The sequence below is a fragment of the Netta rufina genome, assembly GCF_964035555.1.
Source record: "Netta rufina genome assembly, chromosome: 3".
In the NCBI taxonomy this organism is placed as follows: Eukaryota; Metazoa; Chordata; class Aves; order Anseriformes; family Anatidae; genus Netta; species Netta rufina.
In genome coordinates, this window is record NC_140125.1 from 19,286,919 (window position 1) to 19,305,602 (window position 18,684).

Sequence of the window (18,684 nt, forward strand, 5' to 3'; positions counted from 1 at the left end):
AAGCAGGCTCTGCTCCACCACTTCCACCCTGTGGAAGACAAAGCAGCTACAAAGATGGAGAGAAGAACCCCCGTCCAGTAGAACACCCGTAAGATCAAGGAATGGAAACCAGTCTCATACACGATGACGATGATTTCACAAACAGCAGAAATTGATGGCAGACAGGCTTTCACTGGACTCCCTTCGGAAGCTACATTTTATCCTTTAAAGGCAGGATTCATTTACCCTATTTGTCTCTTCCTATGAGATGCAGCCCTAAACAAACTGACCTTCAAAGCACCATTTTGATCTATGGAGTGGAGTCATGTATTGAGTAATCTCCATTTTTCCACGAATACATCCATTATTTGGTATAAAAGGACATTTCCAGTTTTGTTAATTGTTTATATAGTCTATACCTAGCTTTTAGAATATTTTAAGTGTATAAAAGTATCATTTTCAAAGGCAGATTCGTAGAAAACCCGTCTTTTTACACACTCCACTTTCATGTGGGTAACAAAGGGCTAGATTTAGACTTTTCTCTCATCTTCTGGAGGAAATTGTTGTGATACAGAAAAGTTAAATGACCTGGCCAAACAGCTGGACAAACAGTGATGACACCAAGGGTGAAATTTTCAAATGCTTTCTCACCGGACTCAGTGGGAGAGAAGTTAAATAAACACTGAATGATATCTGAAAAATTCCACTTAGTGGGAAACCACCCCTGGTTTCACTGAGATCAGAATCTGAATGCAAATTGTCTGCAATGTTGACTGAAATTTAACATGTATATAGCTTGTTTACACTTATTGGTGTTGATGTCCCAGCAAAAAGGATGCAATATAAGAGCAATAAAAAGTGAGTAAATAAAAAGTAAGTAAAGTAAATAAAATAAATGTTTGAATGTTTTCCCACACTGATCTGGAAGGCATGAAAATTACATAAATATGAAAAGACAATGTAATAGTAATAATTTTCCTGGAAATGTTTTGTTTTCTTGACTAAGAAACAGCTATAGAGTAGTTTATTCCACAGTACATAATCTGGTGAGTAGGCAGAGTTTACCAAGAGCAGAATGTTCAAAGACTATTCTGTTGTAACAATTCAGTGATGTGTTAATGAATTACTGAATGACTAGTGCTGAATAGCTGTATTCACTAATACAGATAATGTTGCAATCTGCTAAGACAAACTGAGTTGTTTAATTTATATTTACATATCTTACCAGTATTTCATGGTGATGCTATTATGCTAAAACAACTAAAAAATATATTACATATAAAATTGATTCCTTTCCAGTTTGGAGGCATGGAGTGTACCATTATTAATGCTGCCTTTGAATTTATAAGACCTGTTCCTAAATTTCAACATGCGGCATAAACAACGTTTGTGTCAGCATTGCCTGTGAGAAAAAACATTATTGCCCTTGATCTCTTAACCGCACTGATGTCAGAAGACGTTTCGATGCAGGAAGATGGCATGCTGCTCAGGATAAACTAACGGGGGAAAAAAGATTCCATGTTCAGGGTCTGCTAATCAGTGAACGCCTGACGCAGCAGCAACTTCACAGAAAACACGTCCCTATTGGGTGAGGAAAGGGAGCGGGTCCTGAACTCAGTTTGCTGGGGAGATCAGCAGCAGTACTGGTAGGGTCAAGGGCCCAGCAGTCAGTGCCTGGGCCCCGTGCCCAGTGAGGGGCAGGCAGGGATGGTCAGCGAGGCACCCAGTAGGGCTGTCTCCTCACCTGCCCTGCTCTGTCCAGCCTACAACCAAGAGAGAGACTGCCAGCCATGAGATATCATTGACTGCCCGCTGATGGCAGCTCTACCACCTAAAGCCTTGGTTGAGACAAGGTGAAATGCAGCAAATCCTCTTGTAAGCATAAATTATTAAAGATGAAGGAAATGGAAAAAAAACACATTCCACTGTTCATGTAAATAGTAATGTAAAGCGAGTATATACACTATATTGAGCATAATGTGATCTCACCCTCATTTCAGCCCAAGGCACTCAATCTAGTGACTAAGCATTAAAATTGTTGAGATGGTCTCTTCACTCTGTTAGTGCTTGCTATTTCAAGACAGCCCACAACAGGCTTGTGGACAGTGCTAGGCATCTAAAGCTAGGGAAAAGAAAGAGCTTGACAAGGGCAACACAAACATTTAAACAATGAAAAATTCATGATCATGAGAAAAATTATTTCAGGGGACAAATGGGAAGGTGATTTTGTTCCTTTAGGAAAAAAAAAAAAACTCTCTAAATAATTCCACCTCTATCACTTAAACTCTTCTAGCCCCTACCCTGACTGACCAGTCGGGGCAGGATGGCTTCCTGTCGTACTCAACTTCTGCGTTACACAGGACTCTTAAACTGCTGCCCTGACAAGCTATAAATAATTAACTTAATCCACACTGTGCAAGGAACAGGGCAACAGATTACAAAATCCATTTATGCAATTGACAAGTGTTACATTGGGACATTCAGAACATACCTCAGCTGCCTTTGTCCTTTCTGTTTCCAGTTCCTAAACTGATGATGGAAAGAACTGAGAAAAATAAATGTCATAAGCAAGATTTCATTTAAATATGGACAGCCTAGAGAGGACTAATAGAAAAAATATAGAAGTCACTTATTGACAGTCTTTCATTATAGACTTACTAATGCTTAACTAAAAAAAAAACAGTTCTTTGCTCTATTTATTCCACTGAGAAAAGCGAAAGCAATCTGAAACATGGTAACAGAGGTAAACAGGGTAAATAATCCACATAACTTGTTTTCTCTTTTGTCCTTTCAATTTGTGATCTGAGAAGTAGCAGTTACATTGTATGCTTTTTATTTTAAAGTCTTCAGAAATCTTTGCAGCACTTCATATATTCACTTGATATATTGATATGTAAAATCTCAGCAAACATTTACCACAATGCAAAAAGCTTCCATGCTTACTGTAACTGACTAATCACAATTTTGAGTACTACTAAATCATTTAAACATCATTATCCAAATGACAATATTAATTTCCTCGACTGCAGAAGAACCTCTTGTCAGATTGTTTGGTGAGACCTTGTAAACCTCCTCACTTGCTCCAAGTTGAAAAATCCAACCAAATTTTTGTTGTTCCCTTTCCATATACAGGATGTATCAAAATCGTTAAACATTAAAGACCATTAAACTGCTGATCAGTTTAATATTGCATCTCACACGTTATTTTAAATAACCATCTTTGATTGTGAAGATCATCTGAATGAAGAGCTGACAATTGGTTAGTAGTTACAGCAGGACAGCGAAACACTCTTTCCTCAAGTGAAAGAAGAAATTATTCCAGATGACATCATGGGTAAATAGGGTAAAAATCACACTTCAAAAAAGCCAGGCAGGCAACACTTATCACAGATGGTCTCTGAGAAGGTGCAACAAATGATTTACACCGTAAACAGGTCTAGAGCTTTCTTCTACTAAGTCAGAAGACAATTATTTAATGACCTATTTTGTATTTCAAGAGTTCTGCAGCCAGCCACACAGCCCAGCATTCAGCCTGGGCTGAACAATGCCCCAGGAGGGAATGTGACCTTACAGGGCTTTCTGTCTGGCAGCCTTGCACTCAGATGTGTTGATATACCCGATCTGCAAAACATATATCCGCAGTAAGTTCAGCAGAGGTCAGTGTTTGCACAGTCAGACATCTCACCTATGGTTATGGTTAGTCACCTGGAGATTTCTATCTGGCTCCATAGCTTCTTTTACGAGAAAGGAAAGGCTGGAGCAGATGGCTCCTAAGGCTTCCTTTGTGTATCTCCATTTCCTTCAGTTTTACGTTTTACACTGCTACCTATCTTAAGAGTGTAAGTCTTACTCCTCTCAGCAATCTTCTGGTTTCTCTCTCCTTGAGTAATCTAGGTCTTTCAAAGAACCACTCATTTTCCAGAGAAGCAATAAAAATATATGGAGAGTGCTTGCCTCAAAGACATTTCTTGAATAGATCCCATTGCTGTTTCATAAGAACCATGCTAAAAGAACAGAATGTATTCTATTTGGATTTCTCTTATCTAGCACTCATTCAGGCATCTTTTGCTGCTGCAAAAATTAGTGTTCACACTAAATCAAAAGAAGTTTCACTTTCTGTTTAAGGCAAGTTAACAGACCCCAACACCTGTCCAGCTAGGCTTAAAAGCACATTGTGAGGAGGCATTCAGGTCTGTTGTGCATAGAAAAATCATAAATAGTATACTTAAAAAAAAAATGAAAATAAAATAAACAGTACTGGCTTCTGAAGAAGCTCATTTAAAGTACTTAGAAATGAGAGAGCTTTATGTGATTTATGGGATATATACATTTAATATCTTACCTAGACTTCTGATTCTGCTTTTTTCCCCTCCCTCCTGTTTATAGGACAGTGAGTTTTCATCATGGAATGGCTCATAACTATATTCACTAAATATAACTTCTTTTATTGTCAGCTTCTCAAACAAAGTGCTCCTAATACATCCAGTACTTTGAAAGGCTCTGTGGTGTTTTCCCCTCCCAAGCAATTACAGACAGTCCCAGTAAATTATGAGAAATATCTCAATGATTTTCTTGACAGTGTCTTCTGCGAAGCTAATTTATTCACAACTGCAATGGCAGATGTCCTGTGAAGAGAAGCACACAGTAAATCATAATCTCATATTCCCTATTACCCAATGCTTAATTCCTCCTGTTTCCTCACTGGTGAGTACTACAGATTCACAAACTACTCGACTCTCTTCTATACCATGTATGTACAATTTAATTTGACCAAACTTTAATTTCTCCTCTTCCCCTTATTTTTTTTCCCTTCTTCTCTCATGATATCTGTCCTGATAATAAAAAGATCATCCACATATTTGTAACAGTAAAAGCCCTTCCAGAGGTCAGAATTGCTCTAAAATGTGCTCTAAAACTTGCCCAAATAAATTTGGTGATTCTGGGAACCCCTGAGGTAAAACTGTCCATCTATATTGTTGTTCCTATCCTATTTCAGGGTCTTAACTCTCAAAGGCAAATATGCTTCTGCTCACAGGGTCCACTGGACAGGCCCAAAAGGCATCTTTTCCATCTGTCACAGTGAACCACTTATGCTCATGTGGGATCTTGCTCATCATGGATTTGGATCCACAGGGTGGCGCTTCCACACTACCCCATTAATTTTTCATAGATCCTGTACCAGTTGGCAAGAACCAGCAGCCTTCCTTACACCAGAAGGGCAGGAGTGTTAAAGGGAGACTTGCATGGCTCCAATAATTTATCTTAAATCAGAGATAAAAGGACTGATTAAAGACTAATTTGTCCCTCAGTTAAGACAGGGTATTGCTTCAGCTTTATTGCCTCATGTCCCTCCTGCAAATCTATCCTCAGGGGAGCAATATTCCTCCTCTATAATTCCTCCTCTATAATTCCTCCTCTATTTCCTTCCTTGACCCACACTATGGGGTCTATTTCTTTTTCGTCATCTTCTGTCAATAACTTCATTGAAACTGTAATTCCAGTCTGACAATTTATTATTTGAATACCCAATTTCAGCATCAAATCCCTTCCCAACAAATTAGTCCCTGCCTCGAGTGCGTACAAGAATTGCCCAGTGATTGTTTTATCCTCTAGTCTCAGTTTAGAGTCTCCAAAAAGGTGGCAGTGTTATTCCAGTCCCTTCTATCCCCGTTACCTTTAGGGTTTCGTTAGTTAATTTAAGCCCTGATACTTTATGGGCCACCGATGATCTAGTTGCCCATTAACTTCTTCACCACTTTCTCAATTTCCCATCCTCTGGCAAAGTTACTGGTCTCCTTCTATAGTTTTTTTAGTACACTACTTATTTCCATAATACAACCTAGATGTCCCAGAAAGCGTTTCTGGCACAGCTAAGCTTCCCCACGTAGACCTTTATGCTTAGGTTAGATTTACCTTATCACTTCTATTCTCAATTTCTTAGCCCTGTAGCATTTCCTAAGAAGACTAGGTACACAGTAAGGAGGCTGAGATCACAACTGTAAGGATAAAGAACCCACAGTAAATCCTTCTGGTGGGACAACCAGACCCAGTCAGAAAATTTCTTGAATCATTTACCACCACTGACTTCCCTGAGGCTGAGGTCAGTAAACCTCCATAGAGTGGGAATATATGATAAATAATTATCCCATAGATGGGGAATCCCCATCCTCAGAGATAAGTATTCCCATTTTTACAGCATCTGGGCTAGGGGACTTTCTTGGTTTACTTTTTTTTTCTTAATTGACAAAACCATCCACTATTTCTACTACTTTAAAATACATCTTCCAATTAATTTTTTGAAATTTGTATTACAGCTTTTCAGCCAAAACTGGTATCTTGGAATTTCATTTATTCCAGTGTCATAAGAAAAATAAAGAGTTCTCCATTGTTTACCAGAAAACAGACTCTGAGCTTTGCAATGTTGCAGAGCTAAATTAAGCAAATTCCCATGACTTTATCTCCAACTCTCAGACTCCCATCTGTGGTGGAACACAGCTGAAAGACACCTTTTCTTATGTTCACGGCTTTCCATACACAGAAATTCCACCAGTCAACTAGCTGATCTAGCAACAGGCAGAAGGAAAGAGCCCTGAGAGCAGCGAGAGCTCATCATTCCACTGTCCTGCAAACTTTTCAGTTGACTGTATTTTCCAGACATTACCCACAATCATCTAGCACTTCTGTTGCAGTCCTATATTCCCATTTATCAGTAAATCATTTGGTCCAGTGTTGTTATTGCAGAATATCATCTGCCAGCTTCGGAGTGCTCCTTATAGTTACAGCTGACATACATAAATTCAGGGAAAAGGGAGTCAGCCCCCAGCCCTGTCGTCTCATAATTCTTCCTAGACAGTGAGAACTACATTGAAATAAGCAGGGCAGTCCAGCAGGAATTGTCCTGCAAAGAAATTCTACTCCAGAGCTTAACATTTGGAACACTCCCATCATGAAGAGTGTTACTTCCATAAATGTTCCCATCTCCTTTGAAGGTTTGACTTTGGACCTTATTAAAAGACCACTCGTAGGAATTGCAAAACCTTGGTAGCCTTCACAAAAGGCTGTGGAACTGGGCAGTTACACACAGTACTCCAGGCATTAGCAATTGTGCAACCTTTGTAAACCCTTGTTTGTAATTTTAACCTCCAAATTTGTTTGCCTAATAGTTGGAAAGTGATGCTGATGAAATATCTCTTTGCAGCATGATAAGCCATAGTTAAATTGCTGCTGGTTCAAAGCCAAATTAGAGGAAAAAAAAAAAAGTAAAGGAAAGCCCTTTCAGAAACAGTATCTTGTGGTTAAGCTGCATTGATTCGAATACAGGTACATATTTCCTAGTTGGTATTTTGCATATTCCTATAAGGTAGCTGGAGCTCTTCCTAACTGCTACATTGGCTCTTCTGTAGCTAAATCTTACCTTTTTTTCTCCAGTCTTCAGAAATTCTGCCTCAAGGTCTGTTCCTTTTATAACATTCACAACCTAACAGTCATCGGTATGGACTTCACAGGTCTGGTTAACATCAATGATTTATTTCAGTTTAGGCTCCAGAAATATGTGCTGCTACCTGAAAGATGCATACTGGTTCTTCCTTGTCATACTAGATTAAAACCTTTGGTTAACAATGATGGGCTTTTCATGTATATTTACTTTAGAGCCAACTATGGCATGATCAAGATGAGACCTGAATGTTAAAGTTTAAGATTAAAAGTTGATCTCAAACATTTTATATAAAATTTTAAGCCATTGAATTGCACTAACAAAATCTTTGGTCATAGACATCAGGCTCAAAATATAAGGCTTTTCCTTATAGTTGTAACAACTTACACACCCTGAAGGACCCTAATCCTGTTCAAGGTATAATAAATAAAGCCCTACTGACTTTAACACTGAGATTGTGTGCCTGCAAGTGCAGTTTACGCATACTTGATTCCCTGGTTTATTTAATATAAACAACTACAGTCAGAACTATTTTACAGGTAACAGTGCTGTGTTGAAATAACAGACCCGGGACTACCCTACAAATCTATGTTTACACACAGGTGCAGAGTCAACTGTAATCTGAAACAATTTAAGACAGTTTTGAGTTTATTTCCTTCCTCCATTAATGAAGTGTTATGACAACGTCAACAAATCACATCCATGGAAAACTTTTGTTACAATAACTGTTGTGGACAGGTAACAGAATTGCTGCAGCAGGTGAATCAAAGGAGAAGAGCGAGTGTGCCATACTGACCAGTTACTCTCTCTCAGCATCTTGTCGTGGCTCATCTATGAACGTCTCCACCACTGCTCTCCCAAACTGTTCAGCAGCCCAGCGTCAAAGCCAGTTAACAGAAGGACCTCTCAGCCTAGCTTAGCTTGCACTTGGATTGAAAGAAATATTTCTACTGAGATTTTTATACAGATTCAGCTGCTAGTCATAGAGCATGCTCTCTAAAATATTACTTTTAACGTTTGTTTTTTTTTGTTTGTTTGTTTTGGTTTTTTTGGGGGGTTACTTTTATTAGAGGAAATTTAGAGGAGCATTTTCTACAAATAAAGTCAAAGTTTGCCTTGGACCCGGATTTGCTTAGGAAAATCTTCCATCTTCCACAACTATAAATCACTTCCTAAAAAACAGCTTGCAAACAAACCTGATTTTGCCAGTAAGGCAACATGTATAGCAGAGCTGGTTTAAATCACTTACCCCTGGGCAAACTGATGTTGCAGAGGACAGCGTACAGCTAGACTCAGTGTTTCCTTTGCTCAGCAGTTAGTGGGACCACAAAAAAAACCCACTATCTTAGACATCAATAAGCACAGTGAATGTTCTCCGAAATCCCACAAGATGGCAGGAGAGGCAAAGAAATTTAGTGTTGGAAAAGCTTCCAGTCTTTCATAGTTCTCCTCTGTGAAACTATTTGTACCTGAAGAATTAAATAGAAGATTATTTTAAAATAAGATGAGAGCAACTTTGAAAGGTGTATCAGGAAGTCCTCATGGATCTCCTCGAAACAGTGGTATGGTAATTTGGTGACAAGGCAGCACTAAGAGATTTAAGTAGGTAATGATTCATCTGGGGACAATCTCCAGAATTCGTTTCTGGTAGAAAAAAAAAAAAAAAAGACAAACAAGAAGTGGACCGAGGAAACTTTAACAATTGATTACAAACAGTGTTTAATTTTAAATATCACAGCACGCAGGAATTTTGTCTGCAGCATTCTTTTCTCAAGTTAGATAAAACATGAAGAGATTAAAAGCATGGAAAAATACAGTTTCCGAAGAAAGGTAAATTTTTAGTCCCTTCAATTTACCAGGTGAATTCTCTCCCTGATAAGCAGCTTATAACTAAAAATCACTGCCCAGACCTCATGCACGACTTCCTGATTACTAGTAATAAGTCTTCATTCATTCCAAAGACTGACCACTTGAGAATTTGACTAGTAAATTAACCAAAACCATCTCTCTGTACAAACAGAAAACCATATTTCTCTACGCAAAAATTTCAGTCATCCCAGTGAAACTTTCCTATTACCCTACTGCAAAAGGGACGGTTAGAATCTATGACGCTGTGTTCACAAAGTGCAGAACTACAAATTTAAGAAAGAAAGAAACAAACAAACAAACACCTTACCAGCAAGTTTAACAGCAACCCACCTATGTTGCAAGAAATATTTTTGCTATTCCTACATACTTTGTGAAGACATTGCAAAATATAAACATAATGTTGGGAAACAACATAAAGTTATATTATTTTCCTGAAATAAAAAGTATATTCAGCCAACTAGTTGTTCACTAGAACAAAAATCTTAACTAGACACAGACACAATAAAAGAAAACAGAATTCCCATTGCAAAAAATGAGCCCTCTCTGACAAGCAGCGTGAGCTCTTGAACAGGTTATGTAAATGACAAGATTTCTTCTTGAAATCCTCTGATACAGCTGCCAGCATAACCATTGAGTTTCTTGAATGAGACAAGAACGTTCCTCTCTATTTTGGAAAACTGAAGAGTTAAAAACACCACAGAAACAAGGCGGCTGTTATTTCAGCAATAACATTAGGTGACTGTTATCGACACGATTGGCCTGATTTCCACACAGAGCAAATAAGAAAGCCATCTAAAAGGATAGAAAAACCTGAATCTACATTTCTTTCTTCTTCTCTTCCAGTGAGTGACTTCTGCTATTCTTTCAAAGTCACCCTTTTTAATTTAAAAGCAAAAAAAGTACCTACTTGCTAATATAACTACGTCAGACTGCAAGCAGGGTGGCAAAACTACTGCACTGTTCTTTCACAGCACTGCCTTTAGGAACCTTTTTGCCCAAACCAGCCTCAATGACAGAGAGATCATCCTTAAGAGAACACTACAGAAAAAGTAAACTGGTTTTTCCCAGTCCTGCTTATAAGCAAAACTGTGGAGTGCCCTGAGACTAGAAAAAACCCTCCAAGAAGGAGTTCACTGTTACGGTATGAGAGTGGGAGGCACTGGGGAAGAAGGGCTTTATCTTGTCTATTTACATTCTGCTACTCCATCCTAGAGATAAGTTTTAGTAATACAAATAAAACATTTTCCTTGATCTGGAGGCAGCAGAAAGACAAAAGAGTTCTCTGCCCACTGTCATTCTTAACTAGAGATGGCAGAATTTCCACACGGCTTCAAAAGAGCTGCACGTCTGAGTTAATTTTTCAAGACATTTTATCCATTTCATCCACAATTCAATATTGATGAAGCTCATACTAATTGTTTGTGGTTTTTTTCTCCTGTTTATATATGAATGAGTCATCATCAAATAGAAGGTTATTTGCAAGAACAGCCCCAAACAGCACAATTCTCTGGAAAAATCTTTTGGGCCCCAAAAGAAAGCGAGGAGATACAAACAACAAACCAACACTTTATAGAGGTGCAACACTCATGCCAAGTAACCACTTGTGAACACAGTAGGTAGTACGAGAGAAAAATTATAGAACACCCCTTAGCCAAGAAGCTCTTAGCAGTCTGATCTAGCTAACAACTCAGGCCTGCAGGAAAGCAACTACTTCACGGAGAGCATCTATCAGCATGCTACACATCCAGGCATCAAATGATCGTCTGATCACCGATAGACCTGGAAAGACTGTTAGCTTGGAGACATGAACAAAGTTGCTAACTATTTCAAAGAGTCAGCAGATCTTAATGCTTTTTATTAGACTGAGTTACACAGATCAAACAGAACAGATGCATACACATACTTCTGCCTCATGCAAAATGAGAGGACACCTGCCACAGGAGTCACCAGCAGGGGAAAACCAAGACACCCTTGTAGCTGGGTTTACTCCCTACCACTGCAATACTGCATCAGACAAACCCCAGCCAGGGAGGTTATGCCATCATGCAAAAACAACCAGGGGTGACGAGGAATTCATCCGGATGGTCTGCACTCAGCTCTCAGCATGTCCCAGCCATTCCCAAGTACACAGATAAATAAGGGAGGATTCAGATTTCCTTGCTGATGGGTCTAAATTGTGAGTTTGTCTACACTGCTGGCAATGATGTGGGAAAACACTGCTAGGAGTGCTCAAGCCACGAGGACACAGAGCTGTCCTCCTCTAACTCTAGCAAGGATGGAGGGCTAGGATGAAGCTGGGAGCACAGGATCCCATCGTTCATACTGGAACACAGAGAGGCTATTTCTCCTTGTACGATCACCTCTGCCTTTGGAGATTTTCTCCCGACTTTTAAATCCAGGCATCCCTTCCACCATCCTTGTTTACTTCTCACTCAGTTGATCACTGTGCAAACACAGTTTCACTTTGCTTCACTCCTACCCTGATACTATTTGCAGTTGGCTGTCATAGTAGGTGACTTGGAACAAGAGAATACACACACATTTGTTAAAATAGCCTGATTCAGTTAGTAAAAAGAGCTATTTACTCATGTAAAGGACAGACTGACCTGAGGCAAACACAAAGTTGAACCAAACAGTTATTTACATTTGTGTTAACCTGCAAAAATGCAGCAAAGGGCACACTTGTGAAAGCAGCAATTTCTCCATTGATGTTAAGGGCACGTTCAAAACTGAGCATCACTTTAAAGAACCAAAGGAAAGGTCCTGTTATGCATCATGACCAGATTAAAATACAGATACATCAAGGATTTAAACTACTAAAACTTTACTCAGGTTTCTAGTCATAATGCTTTCAACTGATTGTGTTTTCTTCCAGTTTTCGTTTTTAACTGTAATGTGACTGACCCCATGAAGGAACTCTTCCAGCAGCACGTTATTCCTTGGGCACCGTAAGGACCTCTCGTCTTCCTTCCTGCCCTCGACAAGATCTCACAACTTAAGTTGGGTGGCTGACCTGGGAAAATTCTGCCTCACACAGTAACACATGAAATTTCAAAAAAGACACAAGAGCTAAGCACACCAGCCTTCTTTAAAAACAAAACCAACCAACAAAACCCACAAGAACACAGAACTCTTGGAATAGGTTTTGTTGTTCTATGGAGAATTAGGATTCACAGCAGTTGTGGGAGCAAAGCTTTTTCCTGATTTGAACTCACCCAGCTGGCACAGGATCCCTTTCCCTTTCTCCCAGTACCTTGGGTCCATACAAACCCAGACCAAAACAGGACCCACCTGTCTTGGGCTCGTTGGTGAAGCCCAGTCAATTACAGCTGCAAGGCAGAACATTTCCTGGCAAAACTTGCCTCTGGGAAACTTCCTCACAGGGACAAAACGTACAGACCGACGGGGTACATTCACCCACAGCACAGCTGTGGTACGCTTATTAAACACATCAGTATATTTAGGCTGCGTGGTACCTACATAAGAAAGTGCTCCATAGTTACAACTTTAATTAAGCACCAGAAATTAACTAAGAGAGGAAACATTAACAGCAAAGAAATCGCGAAGATGGAGCTGTCCTGGCCACCAAAGAGCAGGAGAAGATCCTTCTGCTACTCAAAGGCCTGAATGCCAGATTCTGTAATCCAGATATTGATTAGAGATACCTGCATATCCCACTTGGCCATGCTGAGCTTGTGACTGCAAGTACAAGGCAAGCAGCTACCACTGGGCATAAACACATAAAACAGTTGGGTTAAGTTGGGGGATCTCACTGGGGAATATTTCTTTGAACTTCAATAACGTTGCCTATTTCATCTTTGCTGGACTTCTTTTTTTTCCACTGGATAAAGGAATATCCACAATGGTCCAGAGCTCCAGAGTAAAACTCTCAGAACGTATCTGTTTGTCTGGGACCATACAAGAGAACACTGTCCAAAATCCAAGCAACAGCAATACGTGACAAAGCGTTTCCAACTACAGAGTATCTCCAGTTATTTGAGTCAAAACAAAGAGAAAAAAAACTTCAGCCCTTTACTACTGCACTCCTGTCTGCAGACCGCTTCGAGCACTGTCAGAGTTGGATACCGTTCCTACAAACCTTCTTTAGTTTAGCTCCATAATACCCACGAACAAAACACGAACCGACAAGATGCGCCACCTCTCTTTCCCCCCTTCCTTCCACCAGCAGGTCAGATGAGTCTGCCAGCTCACCAGTCTTTAACCTCTGGCTTGGGAGCTCTCTGGAGCCTCCAAGAGGTCACGAGTAACTAGAAAAAAACGTCTGTATTTCTAACTTCAATGTTCTGCACAGAAGTCCCTAATTTCCATGGAATACATTGTGAGTCAAGAAGGCAGAAAGCTGTTACTGAGGCACTCGAATGCTGCTTGTATGACCACGATAACTGGAACTTGTTCAAGACCTGTAATCAGACAGATCTGATTTACTGTCCTTCATACCTATGTAATTAAAGCCCCTGGTAAAAGACTGGCTTTGTAAAATATTACATGTTTCCACCATGCTCATTCAATACGTTAACCTCCTAAGAGTTTGTTAACACAATTTCAATGGCCAGAAGAGATGTGGTTCAGACGAATGACAGAAGTGTAAGAGCAATGCCAGCAGTCCAGACTGGGACCGTACCAGCAGTACCACCAAAAAATTTCAGTTCTGATAGAGATGAAACAAGAGAAGTGAAATTCACAAACCAGAGGAGGAGAAAACGCAAAGAAATAAACGTGCTAAAGGACTGCTGACATTTTACCTACAAGAAAACAGACACAACCAAGTCACTGATCTCCCACTACTCACAGTGGCCTCCACCTTCCCTACTCCATCTCTTCACATATGGTGAAGAGTTCTCTCAACTTCTCCATTGATGGAAAACTGAGCAATATTGTTCTTGATTCTTTTTAAAATCTTTTCAAATCAGTGCCATTGTAAAGGGAGTTTGGGAGTTTTCTTAGATCAAAAATATTTCTGCAGCTCCTTTCCATCACGATGTTCTTCTTCCAGGCTGAGTTCAGCAGCCTGCATTTACCCCCTCACACAGCTGAGTAACAGGGGCAAATCCCACACATAGGAAAGGAAAAGCAAAACACCTGGAACACAGAATAGCTTCTCGCAGTAAGCTCCAGTCACTAAAATTAGCCAGTCCCATTTCCAAATCACAAATGCAACTGTCAATAGAGATAAAAATGAGAACTACCATCAAACATGTACAAGCCAGGTCTAGGGGTTGGGTTCCTTTCACAACGTCTCAAGACACAGTCTCCCTGACTAACTCTCAGAGCTCAAACACATGGGCAATCTTTGCAGGCATCTTCACATCTAACATGCATAGAACCACAGAACAGCACTGGGAGGAACCTTAAAGGTCAGCTAATTCCAACCCCCTGTCATGAGCAGGGACTCCGAAAGAAAATCCTACACATGATAAACAATATCAAATCAGCAGTATGTCAGAGAACAAATCAGGAATAAAGACAGCTAAAGTAAATATGACTTTACATCAAAAAAGGATTTCTAAAATCAATGCGGACTATAACCCACAAAGCAATCAACCTGATAATTCAAAGTCATTTCAAGCATTTCAAGAAGACTGAAAACCTCCAAAAAGTCAAGCGCAGTCACGTGGCAGAAACTTCACTTTCGCCACTTGCTGAGTTTAGCTTGCAACAGCAACCCAAAACAAAATACCTAAAACCAGTGCAGATGCCCACCTGTTTTACCCTGCTTATTCTTTTTAATACGTTATAGGACTACTTCTAGAACTAGTCATAAAACAGTCTTAAAAAGATGCAAGGCCTACAGCACAAAACATCTTCATTCCCCTCAATCCAGCAGCAGTCAGGTGGCTATTGCACTAAGACCACATCAGCTTTTCCGTGCTAGGGGAGCTCCTAATCCCCTGCACCCAAAAATTCACCTTGTGCTATGAACATCCAGTCTCACAAGAAATGAGGCATGTAATATCTAAGACCCAGAAGAGCTGAAACAAAAACATACATCCACTAACAAAAAAAAAGAAATCGAAAAGCTCTGCAAAACCAAAACAGCCCTACCTCTACACTGCACCAGTGACAAGTACCAATACACCGTTTGTCACTGCATTCAACACTGTATGGTCGCCAAAGAGCTACGTATTACACATTTAAAAAAAAAAAAAAAAAGAATAAAATCACTCTTTTAAAAAAGCAGTTTAAGCTTAAGAAGATTAACAGTTCTCAGGGGTAAATTTCTATTCTGTCATCTATAAAACCACAAACATCCAAGTTCCTATCATTTCAAGATCAATTCCAATACACTCAAAGACAACTCCTCATAGCAGTAACACAGATGTGTGTTTGGTGGAGTCACCATCCCTGGAAGTCTTCAAAAGACGTTTAGATGTAGAGCTTAGGGATATGGTTTAGTGGGGACTGTTAGCGTTAGGTTGGAGGTTGGACTCGATGACCTTGAGGTCTCTTCCAACCTAGAAAATTCTGTGAAAAAAAGAGACGCGTGGTGAGGTTACGGTTACACCAGGGAACAGGCTAGTCAGATGGCCAACTCCTCTACTGACTACACTCTCACATTCAAATAATCCTGTGAGCCAACATATTTTCCAAGCCTTTCATACCTTCTGGATAACACAACAGTTTGTGTATGGAGATTCTGCAGAAGTACCTTTATTACTACTTCTTCCTTAGCTAGAATGTATTAATTACAGACCATTCCCCTGAATGAGAAGAAAACAAAAAGCAATGCACTACAAACAGTGTAAGAAACGTAATTACAGAGTCAGATGTCCTTTAGATGTCACTGTGACTCCATTAAGGAGCAGGCACACAACACACACACGCCTCGTGTTGTCAGATCAGTTATCAAAACAACGACTTTCCTCGGTGACTTCATTACACACGACTCAAACAGCTCATTCATCAAATGCCTGCTATGGTGGGAAAATGGGCTTTTTAAGAAAATGTCGCCTTCCAGATGCATTTATTACAAACCACACATGAGAAATACTTCTGAAAGGAAACACAGAAGTACAGCAAGACTTGAAGTTTGAAGGTCACATACAGTAAGGGTTAGCATCAAGGCTCTTATGGCAGACTGCTACTTCTCTTTCCATCTATACGTAGAAGGAGGAGAAGAATCAGAACAAAAAAATAAAGCCAGCCAGGTCTGTGACAACTTCAGAAGAACTGGACTGCCGTCATTCAACCATTCTTCTTTAGAACTTGTAAATACCATGATGTTGCACTAAAACTAAGGAAGAGAATGCAATGGAGGATGGAGAGGACACCATTTCATTCTGATTTTCAATTTCACCTCCTTAAGTCAGCAATGCTACTATGTTAAAGACAAGAACACATTTTTCCCCATTTTCACTCCAGACAACAGACCGAGGATTGCCTACTGAGCTGTTGGTCTCCAAATATCACACAATCGGTCCCTCATCCTTCTCTATTCCCGCTACCTTCAGGACACAAACCTCAACACCTGGGTATATACACTTCACGTACCAGAATCTGAGCCATGCCAAAAACATAAAGTCCATTTGACACACACACCTCAAAAACAAATAACCAATAGGGACCTCTTGTCAGGACCACCAGCACCATGTTCAAGTGCAGTTCAGCTGACAACATTTCACAGGAACACACCGTTAGACTCAATCCCCTCTCACCCATCAATGCCAAACACAAAGCAGACACCCACACGGGCACACGCACCCAAACCAAACGCACCTATTCCAACTTACCCCATTCCAGATACTCGAGGATGTTCTTCTCTCTTCTCAGCGGGGAGTTATTGCACTCATCGTACAGGCAGATGAGGATATCCAGCAAGGTCTCCACGCTGAAGCACTGCCCGTTGCTTTGGGTCGGCCCATCCAGAATGAACTGCTCCAGCTGCTTCAGGCGCACTTCTCCAGACATGGCTGTTTCGCTTTGCATTGGGGGGGGGGGGGTCTTAAAATTTTAAGTATTACTTCTCCCCTAAAATAACAGTGCAGCCGCGTGCCGTCGCGGGGAGCTTTGCCTTTCCTCCTCCTGCTCCTGATGCTTACTGGGTCTCCTCCCGAGGCTTGTCAGCGCAAAGGTTTAATCGCCAAGCGGTCCTGCGATGCTGCGCCAAGGGGCGGCGGGCTCCCTCCCTCCCTCCCTCCCTCATCGCCGTCCCCCTCAGCCCGGCGCTCTGCGGCCCGGCCCGGCCTCGCTCAGACGCGGGAGCCGCCGCCGAGCTCGCGGCAGCCCAACATGGCGGCGCGGCTGGGGAGGGGGGAGCCGCCGCCGAGCGCCGCCGCAGCGCGGGGAGCCGAGCCCGGGAGCCGCCGCTACTGCTGGGATTGAGGGGAGGAGGCTGCCGGGGGCGGGGGGGCTGCAGCAGGGAATGCAGGGAGACGGGCGGGACCGGCCCCGGGACCGGCCCCGGGGAGGGGAGGCTGAGGGCAGCGCGGCCCCGCCTCGGCCCCGGCTCCGGCTCCGGCTCCGGCTCCACACGGGGCTCGCCCCTCGCCTCGGGACGGCGGGGCGCGGGCAGGCGCTGAGGCGTTGAGGCGTGTGCCCTCAGCTCGGTAACCGGCACAAGACTCTCAGCGTTTGGTGTTTTTTGTTTGTTTTCGCTATAACAAGCACCCTTATATATATTTTTCACTTTTCTTCACTGAGGTATATAATAGGCAAGCACTCTGAAGTACCCATCTAGATGAAGATGAAACGCGGCATCAGGAGTAAACACAAGTCCCACGCAGTTTGCTTAGATTTATAGAAAAGTGATGTTCAGGATCTCTGAACTGCGTGTAAACTCACTGGGGTGAAGTTAGGCACAGGGCAGCGATTCTCGTCTTGTGCTGTTGAGAAGGAAAAATGGATGGAGTGTTCTTCAGGGAGGAGGAGCGCACCGACTGTTTGATAAGCACAGGAATGACATCCAAGGGCTTGGACAACGTCTTCTGGAAGGAAGAAACTCTCCTACCAACTCATGATGGGTGAAAAAATGTGCGGAAAATTTGACTCCCAAAACTTTCTACACAGAAACCCTCCACGAAATGTCTTTGGAACTGCTGAAAATATAGGTGAGCTTGTCAGAGGTAGGAGAATTGACATTAAGCTATGACGTTGGGGACAAGGCAAGGGTTTCCCTCCTATTCTGAGGTACACTGTCAGTATGACAGTGGAGCTGTCACTGCAGCTTCTGTACTGGCACCCACGCAGATCCAGACACGCAGTTAGTGTTTCTTTTCCTCTCCAACAATTCCCAGCTGCTGCATTTATGCTCTTTCCTATAGAGCTTTTCTCATCCCCTGGAAAGTGCCGCCAATTTGTGTCCAGAGATAAGGAGAGGATAAGGATAAAACTCTGGGGCTAGGAGCACCGTGTATGATGCTTGGGAAGAGGCAATTGAGCATGCT

The 18,684-nt window shown here is 41.5% G+C and overlaps 1 protein-coding gene across 1 annotated transcript in view; it reads right to left on the bottom strand.

The window, feature by feature from the left end:
* XDH (xanthine dehydrogenase) overlaps positions 1–17,223 on the bottom strand; it is a 71,586-nt gene extending 54,363 nt beyond the window's left edge. Inside the window, exon 1 of the mRNA XM_084284881.1 lies at positions 17,032–17,223. The gene's annotated coding sequence lies outside the window, so the exon portion shown is untranslated. The remainder of the gene's footprint in view (positions 1–17,031) is intronic.
* Between the last annotated feature and the right edge of the window lie 1,461 nt (positions 17,224–18,684).